This window comes from Ammospiza nelsoni, chromosome 18 (assembly GCF_027579445.1).
Source record: "Ammospiza nelsoni isolate bAmmNel1 chromosome 18, bAmmNel1.pri, whole genome shotgun sequence".
NCBI lineage: Eukaryota > Metazoa > Chordata > Aves > Passeriformes > Passerellidae > Ammospiza > Ammospiza nelsoni.
In genome coordinates, this window is record NC_080650.1 from 8833331 (window position 1) to 8854076 (window position 20746).

Here is a 20746-nt window from a genome sequence, read left to right on the forward strand (position 1 = left end):
GTGATCTCACTGCTAGGTTTAGCTGCAGAAATGTTACAGTGCAATGCTACAAGCGGTTGGCTTCCTTCAGTAGCAACCAGCTGCTTATAAACTGCATTTGGTTTTGAGAGAATTCAGGAATTGACCGTGGATTTGTCTCCTTTCTAAAACCTGAAAGCGTTAACATAGCTTGGAGTTACCTGCTTTGTTACTGTTTACTTTGTGGCTGACACTGTGTGTGTGTAACCTTTGATTTCACATTGATCTGATGGCAAGGAGCCATGGAAAGGTCCAGGTTTTTCCATAGCTTCCCCTGTCCTGGCTGTGCGTAACCACCTTTCTCCCTCGTGTTTTCCCTGCTGCTTTTCTGATCATACCAACATCAGCTTAATTTTCTGCAAGATTAATTCCCTTAAGTGACGTAAGTAGGGGTCAGTTTCAGTTTGTGGAAAAGAGAGGCAGCTCCTTTCAGCAAAAGCTGTTTGTTTTATCCACGTCATTGCAGCCTGAGTGCTCAGATTAAATGTGCTTGTGAGTCTCCTGCCTGTTCCTGGTGTGTATCAATTTAATAAATTAAGCATCTGATACAGTAGATGATGTCTGTCAAAAACAGCAGCAGCACTGGCATGGGAGGTAATGTCACCTTAGAATTCTGCCAGATTAGTAAATCCTGTGTCTGATTTACGTGTGTGTAACACCAAATCAACCTGCACAGTGAGGGTTCTCTAGGGGATAATTGCATTTGTAAACAGAAGTGCAGTCTGCACATAAAGAAATCTGGCCTGGAGGATGTCACAAAACCTGAGTTCATGTTAAACTCAGTTTGTGTTTAAAGTATTCCATATATAAATCTGACACTGAGGATTTAAGGGTTGGAGGGTGCACTCTTGATTTGAAGAAGATAATGTTTGTTGTTGGTTGAGGGGAGGTGTTTGTTTCTCTCTTTATTTTTATAAAGTTCTTGTCACTATAGATCCTTTGGATATGCACCATTTCAAAAGTGTTTATGTAGCAATAATAATTATGCCTAATTTGAAATAGCTTTTGTGTCATTTCAGGTTACTTTTTTTTTGCTATATATATAACTTTAAATTAACTAATCTTCCTGAAAGATTGCAGTAAAGACTGCAAAAATGGACAGTAAAGTCAATTGTGGACAGTAGCAACAAGTAGAAGGAGGCTTTGGGGACTAATCTGTCCAGACACCTTTTATTTAATCTTTTAAGCTTTCTCAGCATAGCACAAAAAGCTCTCTTCACAAATTGATTCATGTTAATTCCAGATAAATTCTTTGTGAAGCTCTTGGTCTAAGCAGCAGCTTGTTCTAGATAAAGCAATAAGGAATCATTGCAGGAAAGAAGCCAACTGAGGGTGTTTAGGTATTTTAACATTAAACCTTAATAGCCAAAAAAAGACATTTTATAAAATATTACTTAAAGCCATATAATTATATAAAGCAATAGAAATAAGTTGCATGTGTGTACAGTGGTCAGATTGGAGTCTGAGAACTGGCAATCCCTGTTGAAAACACCTGCTCTGTTCTCCTTGAGTGTGGAAAGAGATCTGTATGGATCTCTCCCCCCTGAATGGTGGAAACCAGCAGGTGTCTTTCTGCTAAATAAACAGAGCCATCTCTGAAGTCTGCTTTTCTACTTTTTTGCTTGTGGCAGAGTTGCTCATCTCAAGTTTCCAATGTCCAGAGTTAGTGATGCCATGTCAGGAATACACTGAGGTCTGGGCTGGGTGTAAGTGAACAGGGAAGGAGTTAAAAGTCAGGGCTGGCTTTCAAGGAGTAAAGTCCTTCAGGGCCTGTGGTTTTTGTGAATGGCATTAAAGGAGAGGGATGGGAGGGCTGTGATTTCAGAATGAAGTCAAAGATGAAGTGGAGCATGGCAGTGGCCGTGACCTACTTATGCTGAGATGTGAGAGGGAGGCCTAAGAACAACAGAGGGCCTGGCCTGCCTTCCCAGGCAGTGCTGGGAACTGAGTGCAGGATGAGCTTTGCTGCTCTTCCAGGAGGACTGAGGGAACAGCAGAGGGAGTTCCAGACAGATCCCTGTATGCTTGTGTTTTGTTTTGCTTTCAGTGCACACCAGATGCTTTTGACAGGAAATTTAGTGCAGAACTTGTGGGTTTCCTTTCCTAAGTATCTTCAGTATTATGTGTCACTTCCTAAATAATTCTACACATTTTATTGTCATCCTACAGCAGTGTCTAAAATAGGTTTCACGCTACTGAAGGGAAATGGCAAACTTGATTATTTTTTCACACAGCTTTCTAAAGGAGATCTGTGTGTTTGGAGTTCACAGAACTTGTCTGATCTGAGGCATTGGTAGTGCCTTTCACTGTATGATGAAAATTCATTCTCACCGTCTATATGGGATTTTTTTTTTTGTTTTGGAAAGCATCACAATGAAATGTTAAACAGCTTACTGAAAAGAAAAAATGATGACCATCTTATGTAAGAATCTTTGCTGATTGTTTTAGTGATTGTTTTCTTAGTGTGAAGGAAATTCAGGAGGAAATCAGTTTATTTTGAACTGTACGAGCAGCTTAAGTTGTTAAGCTGTTTTTAATGAAATTCCATGTAAAGAACACATTAAAAAAATAATTGTTGCTTTTTGTAGCTTAAATAATTTATGGGTCATCCCCTCTTCCAAAAGTGTGCTGGGTATTTTTAGCCTTAAGAAGAAAACTACTCCATCAGTAAAATATTTAGAATTAGAGTTTGTTCCTCTCCTTGTTACTCAGTGAGAAGGCTGACAGGTAGGAACGGGGTTTAGGCAGCTCCTGTGCCCTCTGTGAATCAGCATGGATGGGGCAGTGGCACTGCAGTCAGGCTGCAGGGACTTGCAGCTCTTGGACTGCCATTCCCAAACAGGTTTCTAGCTGTCACTGTCCCATTGTCAACCTCATGTGATGTGCTGGAACTCAGAGATCTCGAGTTGTGAGTGCATGGGTACCTTAGTAAATATCCAGAGCATTCCATGTCAGCTCTCATCCTGTAGACCTAATCCAGGAACTCTTCCCTCTGTAAAAGCTCAGTCAGTGCATCCACAGCCAGTTTTGGTCAATAGCTGTGTTCACTTCTATGTGAGCATGAAAATTGGGCATTAATCAGTGCCATCAAAAGCTGAAGGCTGCAGACACTTAAAGCACTGCTGCCTCTCTCAGATCCTTGAAATCATCATTGCCTTCAATTTCCTGGGAGTAGCTATAGGACTCATCCAGGGAATACCTAAATCAGTGATTCCAGAGTTGACACAGCATTGCTGCAAGCTGCATTTGCTTTGTGCCATGCCAGGAACTCCTGCCAGTCAGGTCAGTGTCTTCACATGGAAACATCAGGCTTGGGGAGCCTGGAGAGGAGCTGCTGTGCCAGGAACAGTGGAAGCACCAGAGCACCTTGGCTGAATCCCACACAGAGCTTTGCTCCTGGCACAGAAAATGTCTTCTGGCAAATGGCACTCAGGTGTTTCATTACATGGTGACATAGTGCAGTAAAAGCACAGTAAAATAAGTTGAAGTGCTCTATTTAAATTTTTATGAAGATTTGAATTCCTCAGCAGAGAAAAAGTAACTGACTGTGCATGTGCAGTTTTCTTTGATGCAGTGAGGAGGGTTTTATTTCCTTGACTCTGAGAAAAAGAAGTCTTATAGGTTATTTTAATGCTGCACATTTGTGTTCTTGTATTTTAGCCATCTTAAAAAATTCAGCAATGTGATCATATATGTGCCTTGGAAATGGTGTCTAGGATGCTATGGTAATGTATATATGTACAGTATTGCCAACACCAGTATAAATGAGGAGAGACTAGGCAGCAAAATAATAAAAATCAATCTGACTTAATTTTAAGTAATGTGTTCTTATTCCTGACTTGTGGAAATAAATGTGATAGAAATATGGAGTAATAAGAAATACTGTGTATTTTCCAATAATTCTTCGTACTTCTGTAAAAATAGGCTTTTCTATTTCAGTTTAAGAGGCTTAGTTCCCAGAGAAATATTTTCATATTTTCAAGGTTTAAGTTCTGAAATGTTATGCACATCTTTGTTGAGTTTCTTCTGAGGATTACTTATGGTTTCAGTAAAACCCTACACCAAGTTGGTGTGTTATATCTGTGGCTGGTGTTATTTTAATTGGTAATCTTGTGTGTGCTAAAGCTGAATTAACTCTTACTTACTCTGAAAAATTGTGTAGTGTACCCAATGTGATATAGTCTGCATTTGTATTTTAGCAGAAGAAATAGTTCTAAAATAGAGATTTTAAAATAAGTGCTTCCACATGCATTTTTCAGGCAAAAGCTGCACATATATGAAGGTGAGATCAAGGTGTTATTGATATAAACATGCTTATGTTTATAGAGTTTTCCAAGCAATTTGATATCATTTTATTCAAGTGTATTAATCTAATACCACTAATAAATATAACATATTGTTATGTTTTATAGGCAAAACAACAAAATATTATTAGCAGCTTAGGGTTACTTAAGGATACTATTATGATGTTTTGGGAAAAGGCTATTCAAGCATTACCATTTTAATAACTTATCTATTCTTATATATGCTACTGGTAGTCTTGGATTATTTTGTGTGTTTGTATTTCTGGAAACTTGTATGAAAAATTCTTGATCGAAAATGTTAGCACACTGTGCAGGGAAAAAGCATTTTGGACTGAACATCTCAATGTTCATGTGCTTCATCACCAAAGTAACCTTCCAGATAAGCTATAAATTAAGGGATATTTGGTATTCAGTTGTCTTTTTATTTTTTTTTTTTTATTTAATAAGGGAGATAATAAACCAGTATTTTCTAAAAGCTGCTAAGAACCGTGCTGGGGCGTGCTGTAAAATTCCCCTTGCTGTTTGAAGAGTGTGACCCAGTTTGCAGAGGCTGAGCCCAGCTGTGCATGGGGCGTGGGGCGGCCTTTGTGCGCTGTCCTTCAGGAACGGAGCCCCAGGGCCCGGCCTTTTCATCTCCTTCCCTGGCTAAAACCATTGAAAACACAGCAGCAAAGCAACCCCAGGCACCGATTCTTCAGATTCCTTGCCCCTTGCCAATCAGGATAACGTCCTGGGAACAATGGAAGGGCTCCTGGCATGGGGTGGTTGGTGAGATGTCACTGGAGCTGTGCTTCCAGTTTGCTGCATGTCCCTGCTCCAGCCAATTCAGGTGATGCTGTGCAGTGTCTGACCCTGCTGCTTGCTGAGGGCGTGGACCTGAGCCAGCCAGCTCAGATAAAGCAGCAGGGATGTTGGAAGATGTGTGAGGGCTGTTCAGTCATGTCATAGCTTGTGTTTTGGTGATGGAAGTGAGGTAGAAGTTGTTTCTTCACAAGTGCACCCTTGGTAAGAGAGGTTCTGTGGCTGGAGTGAGCTCCTTGTCTGGATTATCCCAGTGCTGCTGCTGCAGCTGAGGGGGCACTTGGCCCGTGTGTCTGCAGTGCCTGTGTGTCTCTGGCAGCCAGCAGGAGCTCAGAGTCCCTCCTGGCACACAGGAATTCCCAGCGGGAGGCAGCAGGGTTGGTGCTCACAGAATAATCCGGTGGGGCAGAGTCTTGTAGAAGGATCTGTGTAAACTCAGGTGTTTGGCTCCTCATGAGCTTCCAGCACAGGAGTTAGATAGAACCAACATCCTGACCAACATCCCCCAGTCTGAAATGAATTGGTAGCAGAGTTCTCATCCCTTTCTGTCCTGAGAAAGAAGAATTCCATCGTGCCTGCTGCTTCCAAAGGCACCCTCATTCCTGAGCTGTGTTTGAGCCAGGACAGACATGACATTCAGGGCGCTGTCACAGAGTGTCACAGTCTGATCTTCGTGAGTTACCCAAGACTTTGGATTGCCTTTCCCCCTCTGAAATACTTGGAATCCATCTATTCTGAGTGTATGTTGGTAAGTACCACCTCCTTATAGGATTTTGAGGAAGCCAGGATATCCAGGATATGTGTGTTAGGGTATGTTTCCATGTGTTTCCTCTTTTACCATCTGAGGGGGATGTGCTGGCACATGCTTTTATGGATTCCAGTTTATAAGGCAGAAGAGTTGTCTCTGCAGTTTTGAAGTTAAGGATCTTCTTTACTGATTTAATTAATGTAAATGAACAAATAAATAAAGTACATCCGATAATCTTTAACTTCTGGATTCTGTAAAACATTATTTTGTAGTTATTTTTTTCTGGGCAATGTTATTTATATATGCAATATTTATATATATAAGGTTACTGGAATGCCTCTATATTTTCTAAATATTTGCATTATTTAATGTAATTGAGAGATTGTCTTTACACTTAATTTAAAAAAATACAGTTATTTAAATGATTGAAATATTTTGCACAAGGAGTGTACAAAAGGCGGGTAGTTCAGGTAAATAAGTTGCCTATTTCTCTGTTTCTTTCCTTTTTCACGCCTTATTTTTTATTTGTATAGTTTGGAAGTGACTATCTTCATTAAGTGTTTTTGGATACATTTGTGTCAGATACTTGAACTTCAGTAATTATATATGAAGCCTGGCTTAATCAGGACTTGGTGACCAATTAGTGCAGTCCCACTAAAGTTTAAGCTCCTTTTCTCATTATACACTCAGTACTGGCACCGTGTGTAAAGGATAATCTAAGTGCCCCTGATGTGCTGTTAATGAGATTTGTCAGGGCTCCCAGTTGCACTGTCTGCCAAACACAAGTGTTGTCACTTACTGTATCAGTAATGAATTGACTTAAGGGCTTCTGTAGATATTTAGAGGGCCTAAGTTTGGAATATTTAAATCTGTTGCAACTCTTATTGTAGGTGCAGTGCAGCTCTGCTCCCTGTGCTGCAGGAACCTCAGGAACAGGAGAGAATGGCTTGCCTTGTCTGAAAATTAAGCTGCATTTGGGCCTTAGACTGATTTAAATGCTCATATATAGTCTTGTGAGTTCTGCAAAAACAGTATCACTGTGGGGTTTGTTTTCAGTCCAATTCACTAAATACAGTTTCTCATATTCACAAATAAAATCTGTGTCCAAAGCCAGAAAAAATCTTCACTCTCTCCAAAAACAGGAAAGAAAACTCCAATTGAAAGCAATTCCACTGAATTATTTCTGTCATCAATAATACCTTTTTCATTTATTTTTCTGATGCTTTTATATCTCTTTTAAATAACTTAATCTTGAATTTAAACCTTTGTTTCATAACAGTTATGTAGGTTCTTTATTCTCAAAGTCTGTTTTCTGAGACTTCCCTTAAAAATTTTTGCAAACCCTGAATTTCTGAAGACTCAGACTAAAATGGTGGTGACAGGGGAATGGTTTTAACTGAAAGAGAGTAGGTTTAAATTAAATGTTAGGAATGTGAATGAAATATGAGAGTGGGGAGACCCTGGCAGAGATTGTCCAGAGAAGCTGTGGCTGCCCCTGGATCTCTGGCAGTGTCCAAGGCCAGGCTGGACAGGGCTTGGAGCAGCCTGGGATAGTGGAAGGTGTCCGTGCAGTATTTCCTTTAAATACTGCAAAATAATGGGATTTTTGTGCAATACTACATGATGCATTAGGTGTTGTGCAACCAGGTCCCTTGTTTAAGAAATCCTCAAATGATAGGAATATAAATGGGCTATTTTGTGACTGCTGTGCAGCAGAAAATGTTATGGAAATGCTTATTTTTAAACACTAATTTTCTGGAACCATTTATAAAGTTGAGCAAAAACTGTATTCATCTTCTGAATGCCTGTAGTGTTTTAACTTAATAAATGGTCAGATTGAGGATAGTGACACAGCTTTAAAGTAGCTTTGGTAGAAAGTTACTGCTGGTTTAGGAGACAGCAAACTTGAATGGACACTTGCTATATCCTGTATAATCTAAACAAGGCTGTATAAAGCAGTTTCTCTGGGTGGGCCTCTAGCACAAACAAAGCCCCATCTGAACAGTGAACAGGGGGCTGTAGGCCTGCCCTTCCAAGGCTGAAGTGAACATTGCAGAGGACCAATCTGCTGATACAAACAATTACTCAGCAGATTCATCTTAAAATGCATCACCATTTGTGAACTCAGATTTCTGGCTGCAGTATGTTGGTGAGAGGACAGAGGTAATGCTCACTGCTTCTCCCTTCTCTTTGCTTCCAATGGCTCATTCTCTTCTCCTGCATAATCACTCTAACCAAACTGTTCTGAGCTCAGCAATATTTACTTTTAAACCTGTTAAGAATGGGAGGAGCTGCAGTTGGAGCAATGATATTTGGTGGGACAAACTGGGTAGAGTTGGAGTAGTAAAGTGCATTAAGAAGCCACTGGTTGTTATTCTTGGATGCTCTCTGAGTTGTAGCAAGAGGTACTGACTGGTGACAGGGCATTTACTTCTCCTCTTTGAGAAATCTCATGTGGTTAAAAATAGCTTTTTTATTGAAAAGAGTGGGGCAGGAGCGGGAGGCAGGGAGAGGTTCTAGCAGTGGAGGTTCCAGCATTGCCAAAGTAATCTCTGCCAATACTGTGCTTGATGCTGCCATCTACTGCCATCAGGCCTGGGGATGCAGCAGGGATCAGAGCATGGATTTTCTCTGTGGCAACACGTGTGGTCCTGACATCTTTGCTGTGATGACATCTCTGAGATTTGCTGTTCTAAGGCTGAGAAATACTACTTCTGGGGTAGTTTATGTGAATTACAGAGAGTTTGCATTACACAGGGAAAAGGCTCTAAGTCCTTACACAGTGTGTGCAGAGATGCCTCAGTATTTTGGTCAGTGAATTGCAGATGAAGTGTCCTGTGGTCCCAGGTCCTGTGTGCCTTTAAATCCTTGGTGATCCCTGAGGAAAAACCCGACAGGAATTCCTCATGCATCACTGGGTTTAGCAATGCCTGTGTGCAACTCACCTGTGTGAGACTTGCAAGATACTTTCTTCCTGCAGGAGTGAACTTCTCCCTTTTCCCCCCACCCTTTCTTCTTGCCTTGTCGTTCAAGTTTTGTCTGGATTTCTGAGAACCACTCCAGTTTTAGACTGAAAAACAGTTTTCTGGCTGTGCATTGTGTAATGCTGGCCATCTTTAAGTGCAGCAATGCGCTGCTAGACACTGGAATATTTGGATAAATGGAAACTTGCATGGAGGGCTGTTGCCTTCCCCTGATTTCTGTCAGTCTGAATGTCATGGTGACAATTTTTGGAGGTTCCTCCCTGAAGGAGTGGGAGGGGAAAGGCATTCCAGAGAAGTGGGAGTTGTGGGTGCCGATGTAAAGGATCCAAGGATTTCCAAACTATGGTCCCACGATTGATGATGTGACATGGCTGAGTAAGAGACTAATGCTGATGGCCAGGATGTCTGCAGGCATGGACTGTGGGGAGAGAAATCTTGAAGGACAAAGTGGTAATACAGAGGTAAATTGAATTTTCCACCAGCCAAGGGGATTTTCTGTCTCCTGAGGAAAGCAAGCTGCAAAAATTACTTGGAGGGATCTCATCTCTTTTTAATCTCTTCATGTTGCCAGCTGTTAAAGACATGGGGAACTGCAAGTGTTTTTTGGATGATGATGTCAGTACATCTAATTATATAATTTCCATCTGCTGACTGGAAAGCTGATGGAGAAGAGCTGAAGGAAGAACATTAAAATATCTTCCTTTGTTTTCCTTGTTGAAGGATCCAACAGTCTAAAACATGGGACTGGATGTCTAATGTACAGAATTCTCTCTTTTCTACATAATCTGAAAACTAGGAATGGCTGTGTTTGCACACAGTGTTGCTGAAACCATGTTTAGATCTGACATTTTGGAGAGCAGTTCCCTAGGACAGACACATACAGAAAAATTATTTACTGCCCTGCCCAATTCCTAGAAAAAGATTTAATTTAGGAAGGAGTGGAAATGTTGCCTGAAGAGTATCAGATTCTGCCTGCTTTGGCCCCAGCCATGAGACAGATGTAGCATTTGGCCAAGTCAGATAAAAATCAGTGTAATAGTTACTCTGGGCATTTCAGGAAGCTGCCTATGATTATGTGCTTCTAATTTCTTTAAAAGGAATATACCCAGATCCTAAATAATCCCTTACCATAAAAATTGTCTCCAGCAGTGGTCAGAAGTGGGACAGCTCAGGGAAGAGTCTTCAGATCATGTCAGGAATTCAGTTGTTTTTCTGTACACTTGGTCAGGTTCCTGCTGGGTTTGACAATACAACTTGACATATTTTTATGTTTAACAACTGTTGATGAATTTTTCTTTTGTGCATTTAATTGAGTTTGAACCCACACAGAATTTCAGCCTGCATAAATACTTGTTGGTAATTAATACCATAGCTCATCTATGCAATGTTGGAAAAAAAGTTTGGGATTTTTGGTTTAATTTTTTCATTCATTAGTGTACTTTAGGGCTTCTACTTCCTGTGTGGATGAGAGAATGTAACTCTATATCCTTCTTTGTCTCAAGCCTTTTGATTTTAGTACACATCTGCTCTCTCTGTCCAGTTCATCTCATTCACAATGAAAACTCCTTATGTTCTTTGTATGGAATTATTATTTTTGCCTCCTGTTCATTTTCTTTATGTTTATTTCTATTGAATTTAATTTTGGTGGGTTTTGCTAGGGTTTTTTCCCCCTGTTGGTTTTTTTCCTTTCCCCTCATCCAGTCTCTGATTTATCTGAGGTTGTACTACAGTTCTTTGCCTTAAATTCTAGTTTTTCCAGTATCATAATCAGAGCAGAATTTGTTTTTGTGCTGTTTGCCTTCTTCTTTTAATTCTCATTATTTAGCCTTAATAATTGTGATGTCTCTTTTAAATGCAAAGTTAAGTCAAGGACTGTGTCTCAATGCTGGAAGAAATCAAAGAGGGCCAAGTGATCTCAGGAGAGGCACTTAAGTAGCTGTAGTGTTTGTATAAGTGAGAGAATTAAAAGAACTAATTAAAGTAAGCTGGAGCACTTTATGAACGGCCCACACAGACCTGTTTAATACAGTTCAGTCCAAACTTGAAGCACTTGTATTGATGGTAAAAATTACAGAGAAAAAAAAAATCTCACTGGTGGAAGTTAGCACAGAGAAGGCTGTTCTAAATGAAGGAATTAAATCTTGTGAACCAGTTGATAGGGAAATTCTACTGGCCAGTCAATTTAACTGTCCATTCCCCCACCCTGTGCATTATTTACAGGAGCTAGCACTGTCAGTGACACAAAATCTCTCCTCTTCTCTTATAGTGGCTGTTCTCTGTAATAAAGGGTGCAGTGCAGCAGGATTTGCTCTTGCACTGCATTATTCTTAAGGCCACTCTTGTCACAAATCCATGATTGTTCCCATTTGTGTCACACACACATACACACATTCTGGTAATTTCAACTGCATTTCCATTTCCCTTTATGTAGCATTTATGATCTTTGAAGATTCATTTTGGATGTAAATTACCAGTTCAAGAGTATAAAAAGAGAAATCTATTTAATGTTCCAATTTTGAATGACGGTTTTGCATGAGTGGAGATGATTTACTTTCAGTTAAAAAATAAACCAGTCAATCCTTTTACAATACACTGTCACAATAGAGATCTTGAAATAACAGTGTTAGTTTGGTGGGGTTTTGTTTTGCTCAAGTTGCGAACAGCAAACCACTGTTTTGAGGCTGGACTATGGTTTATTGCATGTTTTCCTGGAAATTCTTTTGATTACATATTTATATTTAAGGACATCTTCACGTACTGCAGCTTTGTCATTTGTGTAGTATTACAGAAAAATCGAAGTCTCCTGGAGAACAGATGGACCAATAAAGTCTCCACCAAACCTCCATACTTATTTTAGAATCTATTTCTGGTACAGTGAATGAACAGCAACAAAGAACTAAAAATAGCAGTGCTTTATTTTAGGCTGTCCTGATGCCTCTCTGCTTTTCTGGCAGTGTGCTTTGTGTCACTGACGTGCTCGTGTGACCTGTCTGCTGCTTGGAGGAGGATTTTAGCAATTTGCTCTCTGTTTTGGTCTGAACTGCTCTAATAAAGCTGAGCACACAATTTCCTTGCTGTAAAACTGTAGAGATTAAACAAGGAAGAAGTGACTTCCACCACCTCTGGAGCCAGGGCGTGTTCTGTCCTCACTGTGCTGGGTCACAAGAGCTCTGGGGATACAGTTGGTTCACACTTCAAGAGTTTCTGAGATCTTTTGAGAAGGTTCAGCAATATTCTCTAAATGAAGACACTGATTATTTGAAGAAATAATATGGACCAACGTCTTTTAAAAATAACATTTTCTGTAAATGTTAATAAACAATGAGAATCACACCTGAAGTCCAGTACTTAGGCAGGTGGCAATGCTGCAGTGATTTCATCAGATGCATCCTGCACTGGAATTCCACTGCTTTGTTTGAAAAAGTACTGAGCTGACTTTATTGATGTGATTTTACTGTTAAGCTTTTAAATATTATTACTTTTTCTAAAAGTCTCTATAAAAGCCAGTCAAGTGAATTTTTACATACTGTGCTGGTAGTGTGTTAAACCAAATAAATAGTTAAAGCAGTTGATAGTAAAAAGCACACTGGAAATGTAAACATGGATTAAGCAAGACAAAGATGTGGTTGGTTACACACACAAACCAACCAGGAGATCACAGAGAAGCAGCCCTATTTATTAAACAGTCAGATGGCACTGCAAAATAATATCAGTGTCATTGTGCCAAAAGCAGCAGATTGCCACCTCGGCTGGGTGAAAGAATCATCTCTGTGCTACTGTTCCAAAATCTGTAAGAGATTTTTATGTTGCAGTTGAAAATCTTGGGTTTGTAAGAGCATATCTGTGATTTAATGTGCAGGTAGCTGCTTGTAGGGTGTGCTGGCACCATTAGGCACTTCATGTTTCTGTCAGTGGGAATTGGGCATTATTTGTTTCTTCAAGATCCTGCTTGGTGTCTTTTTCCCTCTAACAGCAACCAATTGCTTTGAAAATCTAGCTCTGAAGTTGGTTTGTGATGTAAGTCCTATATTCAGTGAGTAAAGGATATTAAATCCAACTGGAGTTCAATATGAAAGCTTTAATTTTGTCACTTCTGTTTACTTTCCTTTGTATCTTCTCAAGTCATTCTTGTTAAATGAGTGAGGCTAATCCACCTGTTTCTGAGAATGGAAATAGGAATACATTTTGTTGAAATGTTTAATTATGGATAGAATTATTTAGCTCTGCAGTCATGGGGCTGTTTGTGTGCATGTGCACATAATCCCAAGCACAAATTTTATGCACACAGTTTCTGTCAGCATGTTAGAGAATATGGTCTGTGGGCAAAACCCCTGAGCTGCCACACTGCTCTTCCTGGCTTTCTTGTTTCGAAACAATTCTGGAGCATCTGTCATTGTTTCACACAATTTCCTGTAAAGCTGCCTGTGGCAGTTGCACTCATTCTTTATTACCCAAGGGCTTTGCAAGCTATAAAATAATGTATCTGACTACCTAATAGCCTAATATTCAGCCTTCCCAGGAGAAGGGGGAGTGGAAAGCTGGTTTTACTTTCTTTTTTGCTGACCATGCAAACCTGACCCTCGACGAGGTGCTTTTATCTGTGTTGTCAGTGAAGTCAAAGGATTTCCTGTGATAATGGCTTTTCTAGCTAGGAGATGGCTCCTTCCATGCTCCAAAGAATGGCTCTGATCAAATGAGATTCAAGTTCTGCCTTAATACAAATGGCATATCTGCATGTGATTATCTTTTTAACAGCCCCTTGTTTTTTTGCTTTGTTTATTAGTTGAGAGGCCCATTATACTGAAATAAACTGTAAAAGCAGTCCAAAAATGTGATGCCTACGGATGCTGGACTGTGCCTGTAGATCCTTGCTGCATATTCACACACATTACATCATTGCTATAGATAGATATGTGTTGCTGCTCTTGTTTTTAACTAGATTTTTTTGTTAAGGAGAATAGTTTTCAGATATTTTTAGTTAAAAACCGAAATGCTTATACAGAGACTCTTTTCTGTTTTGTAGCTGAATATATGAATATTTTTTCTGTAGATTTTTTTTTATAAAAAACCGGAATAACAGTAATTAGAATTAATTTAAATTTCCTAAGCCTAATGGAATCACTTTAAGATCAATATATGGTGAACACTTCACTCTTAGTTCATTTTGCATGACAACAGTTCCATTGGGGTTACTTATAAAACCTTATTAAGGTATGTTTGAAAAATTAAATTATGCTTGCGTAGACTGGGGCTGGAAAACCCCAACCACAGATCTACTGTACCAGTACACCCTAAAACTTGGTATTTTCAACTATAAACAAACCCCAAATACAACAGAAGACTTGTCCTAAAATATTAATAGTTGTAGAGCAAAGGAATACGTAACCACTGTTTAAGTTTTTGTCTTTCAAGTGAGTTTCTTGGAAATAGAAGAATGTAGCTGTAGGTTTGAGGGAAGCCTTGTGAGTGAAGTGAGGTGGGGAGGGCAGTGCTCAGAGCCAGGCTTGGGCTGAGCTCCTCCAGGGAGCAGCAGCAGCAGTGCAGGGAGTTCTGCCCTGGGGAGGGCAAGGGCTGGGAGCTGCACTGGCAGCCTCAGCTGCACCATCAGGTACTGAGGGTTGTGTGTGATGCCTGCTGGTTGAAGAGTGCTCTGCCTCCTTCCCCGTGGTTGGATTCCTTCAAGTTCTTATTTAAAAAACACTTGAGCTGCACATAATTTCAGACTATCACATTCCAGTGAAGCCGTTGTAACCACATGATTGTTTAAAGCTATGTCCTGCCTTCCCTGTCTGCCTGAATTAGGGTACAGTCTTCATTTGTACATTCCAAACTCATGAGCAACTTCAAAGAGATTATTTTCCCAGCCCAGTCTGCTGCCAGGGATCCTCCAGCTTTCTGATCTGAGTGTGGAACCATGGCTCTGTTTAAAATTGGGCAACTTTTGGCCTGCATCCTCAGGGAGGTGTTAGCTGTGTTTGGGATAGAAGATTGTGCGATGGGAGGGCTCAGCCAGCGTCTAAGCTGCCTAATTCACTGCTGGACTTTCCACTTGCAAAGCCCTTCAGCAATCCTGAATGGGTATTAATAAAACCCCTCCTGCTGTACCAACACATTTAGAAACAGGAACTGTGTATTCCTGTCCTTCTGTCTTGTGCTAAATGCTTATATTCACATATTTTGGGGATTAATTTATCTGCTGCCAGATAATTTATCTGCTATCATGCACCTCTGCAAACTTGACACTTCCCACCATGACATGAGTTCCAAAGTACACAGTGTGTACGGAAAACCTTGGCTGGGTTTCCTCACAGGATGAAGAGAGTTTGCTGCTTCCTCCCTACTCCCCTGGTGACCTCTAGATTTTGTCCTGGTGATTAGTTGAGATTGCTGAGAAATGGCTGTGTATGTAGCTCTGGATGTATATTTATAAATGCCATGGTCTCCTTACAGTTGTATTTCTTTTTTCTGATTGATTCCATGGGATTCCTTTGCTGGCAGAGTGCACACAATAGAGCTTGCATTTCAAGGAGCACTTCAAATATTTAATTGTATTTTTAGAAGCTTAATATTATGTGTCAATTTTATGGCCAGGTAGCATAGTTTTAAGTCAATATTTAGATTTTTCTTGTCTGCTACTTGCTCTGACCTAGTCTTCTTAAAAGATAGCAGCATCTGAAGAATCTTAACAGATTTTATGAAAATTTTGTCTTTCAACAGGGGCATTAGGAAAACATTCTCTAATGGTTCAAAAATGTGAGCTGAGCTGTTCTACCCCAGCTATTTCAATATTGGGAGAGTGTTTGTTATTGAAAGTAAGAAAGGAACTACCTAGCCTGATTCTTTTCCAAAGAAATAAATTATCCCTGTGCAGAGTTCTTATTTAATATCTGCCTCTGCACAGTCAGGTGTACTGAAGTGTTGTAGGAGCAGTGACACAGGATTGGCCTCCAGGCAGTGACAGAAACCTCCCCTGAGGAGAGCAAGGCTGGGCTCTGCTGCAGAGCAGGGAACAGACACTTCCTCCAGGAGTGGGGTGGGCTCTGCCCCCACCCCAGTGCCTGCACTCAGGAATGCTGCATCCTGCAGGACACCTTGGGTTGCAGGAATAAGTGAAGTTTATATTCTTGCATCAAGTGCTGTCTATGAAACAGCCAAGTCCTAGGAAGTGGTTAAATTCAACTTTTTTTAATGTATGTCTGGTTTTACTCAAACTTTTCCTTTATTCTGCTGAGAATCTACTTTAAATATTGAGATTTAAGGTGGGCTCTAATAAAAGAATTATTAGTTTGTGAGTTTTACCTTTATTACTGCAGGTTTCAAAAAGAAATTGAGCAACCTTACCCTGAAGGGTAACCCTTCACCCTGAAGTACAGGGTAGCAATAGCATCAGGAGCAATCCTAATTTTTTTTTCTGGTTATGCTTTAATGTTGCTATACTTTTTTAACCACTTAATTCCACGTGGAAAGGGATGGCACTTGTTTGTGTGTTACAAATGGAGAATATAAAGGTGTAAGGCAGGGTTGGCTTACACAGGCCAGCAGAATGAAACATAAACCTTTTCATCTGCCCTCTGGAATGGAAGGGTCAAATCCTGTTAGTGTTTAATCCAGGGAAGTGCTGCTGCAGAGTGGGAGCTTTCCCTTAGAGTCTAGAACTCACACCCAGATTTCTATCTGCCTCCATGCTGCCAAATTTGGCTGCTTCACTTGCAGTCTGTGCTTCTGGAAAGAAAGAAATCAGAGAGAAATCTGTTTCTTCAAGTGACCTAAATAATTCTCCTGCTTCCTCTGCTGGGCTCCGTGTTACTCCGTTGCCTGCACCATTAATAGGATCAGATAATATCAGAGACTTGTGGCTGTTTTTTCATAATTATCTGTTTAACCTTGTGATTGAGGGTAATGCATCTCCTCCATCTGTTACTAATTCAGCTAAAGTAAAACTAGTTTGTCTGTTTGGAGGCTGTTGGAGCAAACGCTGATGGATAATCGTGAGGAGCCATTAATAATGTCATTAACTGACTTGGTGCCATCTTTAAAGGTAGGAATGGTTATTGATGCAGGGCACCAGTCTGGATTCTAGGTCAAAACATCTCAAAGCTCTGCTGATTCTGATAGATGTTTTGCAATCATTGTGTGAAGAAATTGTGTAGGTGCTGTTTCGACTTCCATATTCTAAACCTCGTCACCACACTTCACACTAATGAGCAGGCTGGGGAAAGAAGCCAAGAAATTAATGGACCATAGAAACTAAATTACCCTTTCAACCCTGAAGGAAGTCTTCCCTTGTGCTCAGCTCATGAATTGATCCCAACACAAGACAAACAGAACCTGCTAAAGCCATTTGCTGGCAGTGTCTTACCTTGGTATTAAATCTATGTAGTTTTATACAAAACCATACTGTGTCTTCTTTCTAAATAATTTTCCTAGATTTAGATTTCATTCAGACTTCCACGTGTGATAAAATTTGGCATCTATCTGAAATTATTTCCCCCCCTTCCTGCTCCTCTGAATTCCCATGGCTGCTGGAAAATTGAAATCCTTTCCGCTTTATGGAGAGAGTTTAGAAATGGAAATTTCAGGGCTAGCTTAGATTGCTATTGCACTACTTATCATCAGCCTTTATGCTATAGAAGGAAAAATTGTGAGGAAAAACACAGTTAACTGCAAAGTTCTCATGAGACACTTGTTTTTAGGTACTTTGAAAATCTTGGTATTGTTTGGTTAAGAAAAAATGAAGCTGTATGGAATCCAGAAAATGTATTTTCTCACTTGGCTGAACTTACCCTTACAGCTCACCTGTACTCTGTGGGATCAGTGGCTGTATGTTTTTACTGACAAGGTGTTAAAAACCCTGAGACAGATGTCTTGTTTTCAGCAGCATTTCACCCTTCCCACCTCAGATGGTGACTGTAGTGACCCAACAAGTAGGACTACTGAAAAATCTCTCTCTACTTGGGGTTTATGAAGAGATGAAAACCACCAAACCTGCCTCATATTGGTGTAGCTTAAATTTGCAAAAAAATATTGTATTCTAACAGTTTAAAGCAGGTCTTGAGAAGCTGTATTAACAGAAGAAGAGAACTTTTGGGTTATAGAGATTAATTTCCAGTGGAACTTTTGCCAGCATCATTATCTCAGTGAGGAGAAGACAGGTTGGAGCTCTGCTCCTTACATCAGCAAATGCTCTCAAGGGCTGGCTGTGCTTTGGTAAGATTTTTACACTTAAAAAGCCTCTCAAAGTGTTCCATGCTCATCTCAGCTTAAGCTGGGCCATTGTATTTGTTCTCTTGATGTTTTTGTGGGGCTTTTTTCCCAAGAAGAAATCAGTGAAATGAGTCAGAAGTGACAAGAATGAGAGGAGCTGCTTGTGAATCTCTGAAGTCACTCTGGATATTATTAGGAGCCCCAGAAAGAACAGCTTCCCTGGAAGCTTGGTGCAGGACTGCTTGTGTGATTGAAATAAGAATATCATGTTCCATCACTATGCACTCAAACTTCCTTGTAGAAGGATCCATGGCACATTTAGCTGACAGTTTCCAGCCATTACAGAACTTATGCCCTACTCCTGCTGGGGTAAAACAACAGGAGATTCCTGCTGGATTTTGGATGCAGATCTCCCTTTGAAGCTGGTGGTGTGACAAAAGTAATTTCACAAACACATCATTCCATTTCCATCATGGAAATGTGTCTTCCTCCAGCAGGTACCTGTTGAAAGTTCCATTTCTGTAAAATATAAAAGTGTAGCTTTTTATGTGATGTTAGCAATTTCTGTGTGATTCAGATGCACCGACAGAAATAAATTGTCTCCTTGCTGGTACTTGCTGCAAATTGCTGGCTGGCTGAATAGAAAATGTTCACAGCTTCTGTCACTTTGGGATTATTGGCCAGTGTGACAAAACCTCTCACTTGATGGGTTTTAATGTTAATGAATGATAACTTTACACTTAATTTTTACATAAGGACTGTGTTCTTTGGTACTCTCAGGGAATTTTTTTTCCTCTGAAAGCCTGTCTTAAAAATGTCTTAGTGTGTGAAAGAGGGAAGATGCAGTTCACAGCATGCATAAGAAATGTAGGTGCTTGGATCTTGAGGCCACTGGAGTACCAAGAGGCTGTGAAATCCCTCATGCCTCTGGTTAATGTAGCTGGGGGGTTGTGTTGGGCATAGGGGCTTTCCCTTCTTTGTGAAGTTTGAGTGATTCCTGTTGAATCCTGTTGCTGAGGATTGAGGCACAATAACATTTAACAACTTCAAGCTGCTGCACTGCTGCTTCTGCTCGTTTGCACTTGGGACATGGTGTGGGATCTTTTGCTTCCTCCAGATCATAAATGTGCTGCTCCTTGGTTTGTTTTTGCTTCATTTGACTTCTCTGTGGACTTTATGAAGTTGCCTAATAAACTTCATTTCACTGACAAATGTAGATGGAGTTGTGTATTTAAGTCTAAGTGCTTATGTTTGACCAGAAGTTACATTGATGAGATGAGAATAAAATAAATTTCCTTTCCCAGCTCCAGTGTTTTAATCATCCAGCCTGCCCTTCAAGGCTCTCATTTCTCTCATTAAAGTGCCAATCCTCTGTTTTTGCAGAAATTCTTTGAGTTCATTCATTCATGTACTCAGCCTTTTCTCTTCCATGGGTAGGAATTCGATTCTCGTGGAGTCCTGCTCCAGTGAGAACTAATGAAGGACCAGATTTTTATGTATCTATTGGGTTGGGTAAATGTTTAAGTCTCCTGTAAGTGCCAAGAACACAGACACCTGAGAGGTGACACCCCTGCCTTGTCAGCTGCTCAGCGTTGCCAGCCAGTGCTGCAGAGGGAACCAAGCTGAAGCAAAACCCTGTGGGAAGCTGCTCATTGCTTGTCTGTGTTGTCTGCAGTACTGGCCACGTCCTAAAGAGATTCCTGCCCCAGGGCCATTATCTCTGCCTTGCTGCAGTCAGACAGCATGAATGTAACTTCATGGATGGATCTAAAGAGTGATTTCCTGCATCTGCGTTTGGATTTTGTTCTTGAAACAGGATGAGAGGGCACAAAAAACAATTTTCTTCCATTTGGGCATTTTGCTTGATCGCTTACTGTAGCAGCTTAATGAGAAATTTTAGAGTCTTGTTTTTGTTTTACCTTTTTGACTCCTAATTTGCAGGCATTTTGTTGAATGTAGAATAATGGCAGAACCTTCTTTTTTTATTTTGCTGAAGCAGGATGTGTTGTTTCTTAGAAAACATTTCTTAAGCCGGTTGTTCAGGTGCTTTCTTTAAACTGATTTGTCTCTAGCTTCTCTCATCCAGGAGCAGTAGTATTTTTCCTCATGTTTCCATTATGTTGATTTATTGCTGTATATAGGAAGTTGCAAAGTACTTATAGTTGGATGTGGCATTTCTCTACTCTGTGTAGGTATGTGGTAAGTTTTTCATTGCTAAATATTGAATTAAGACATTCAAACCCTTTTGTTTACACTATTGTTGGGCTTACTGACTACATTGTTATTTAAAAGCAGTTGTAATTTCTGTTTTGCCAGTGCTGTTAAAAATACAAACAGGCAATTCCATCAGTGACACGAGAAGTGCTACAGTGGGATTGTTTATTTTGTCTTCCCTGCCAAAGAGGAAGGTGCAGTTGCAGGGATGTGCTTTCTGCAGTCTGTTCTTTGAGGGAGTAACAAATTAAGATGTAACTGTAGGAATGGTGTGGAACAAGCAGAGTTCCCAGCAGGAGTGCAGCAGATCCTTTATAGCTCATGACACGTTCCCTGCTCTTGGATGTAAAGCACTCCTGTGATTTTCTTTCTAGCAAACACTTGACTTCCTCTGAATCTACATTCACAGTACCTATACCTCAAAAAACCCAAACACAGCAAACCCCCACAAACAAAACTGCTGTACTCCACTT

General features: G+C 40.3%; 1 protein-coding gene across 1 annotated transcript in view; it reads left to right on the forward strand.

Moving 5' to 3' along the window:
* Positions 1-20746, forward strand: part of MED13L (mediator complex subunit 13L) — a 166451-nt gene that overhangs the window by 85464 nt on the left and 60241 nt on the right. The gene's annotated exons all lie outside the window — the stretch shown is intronic.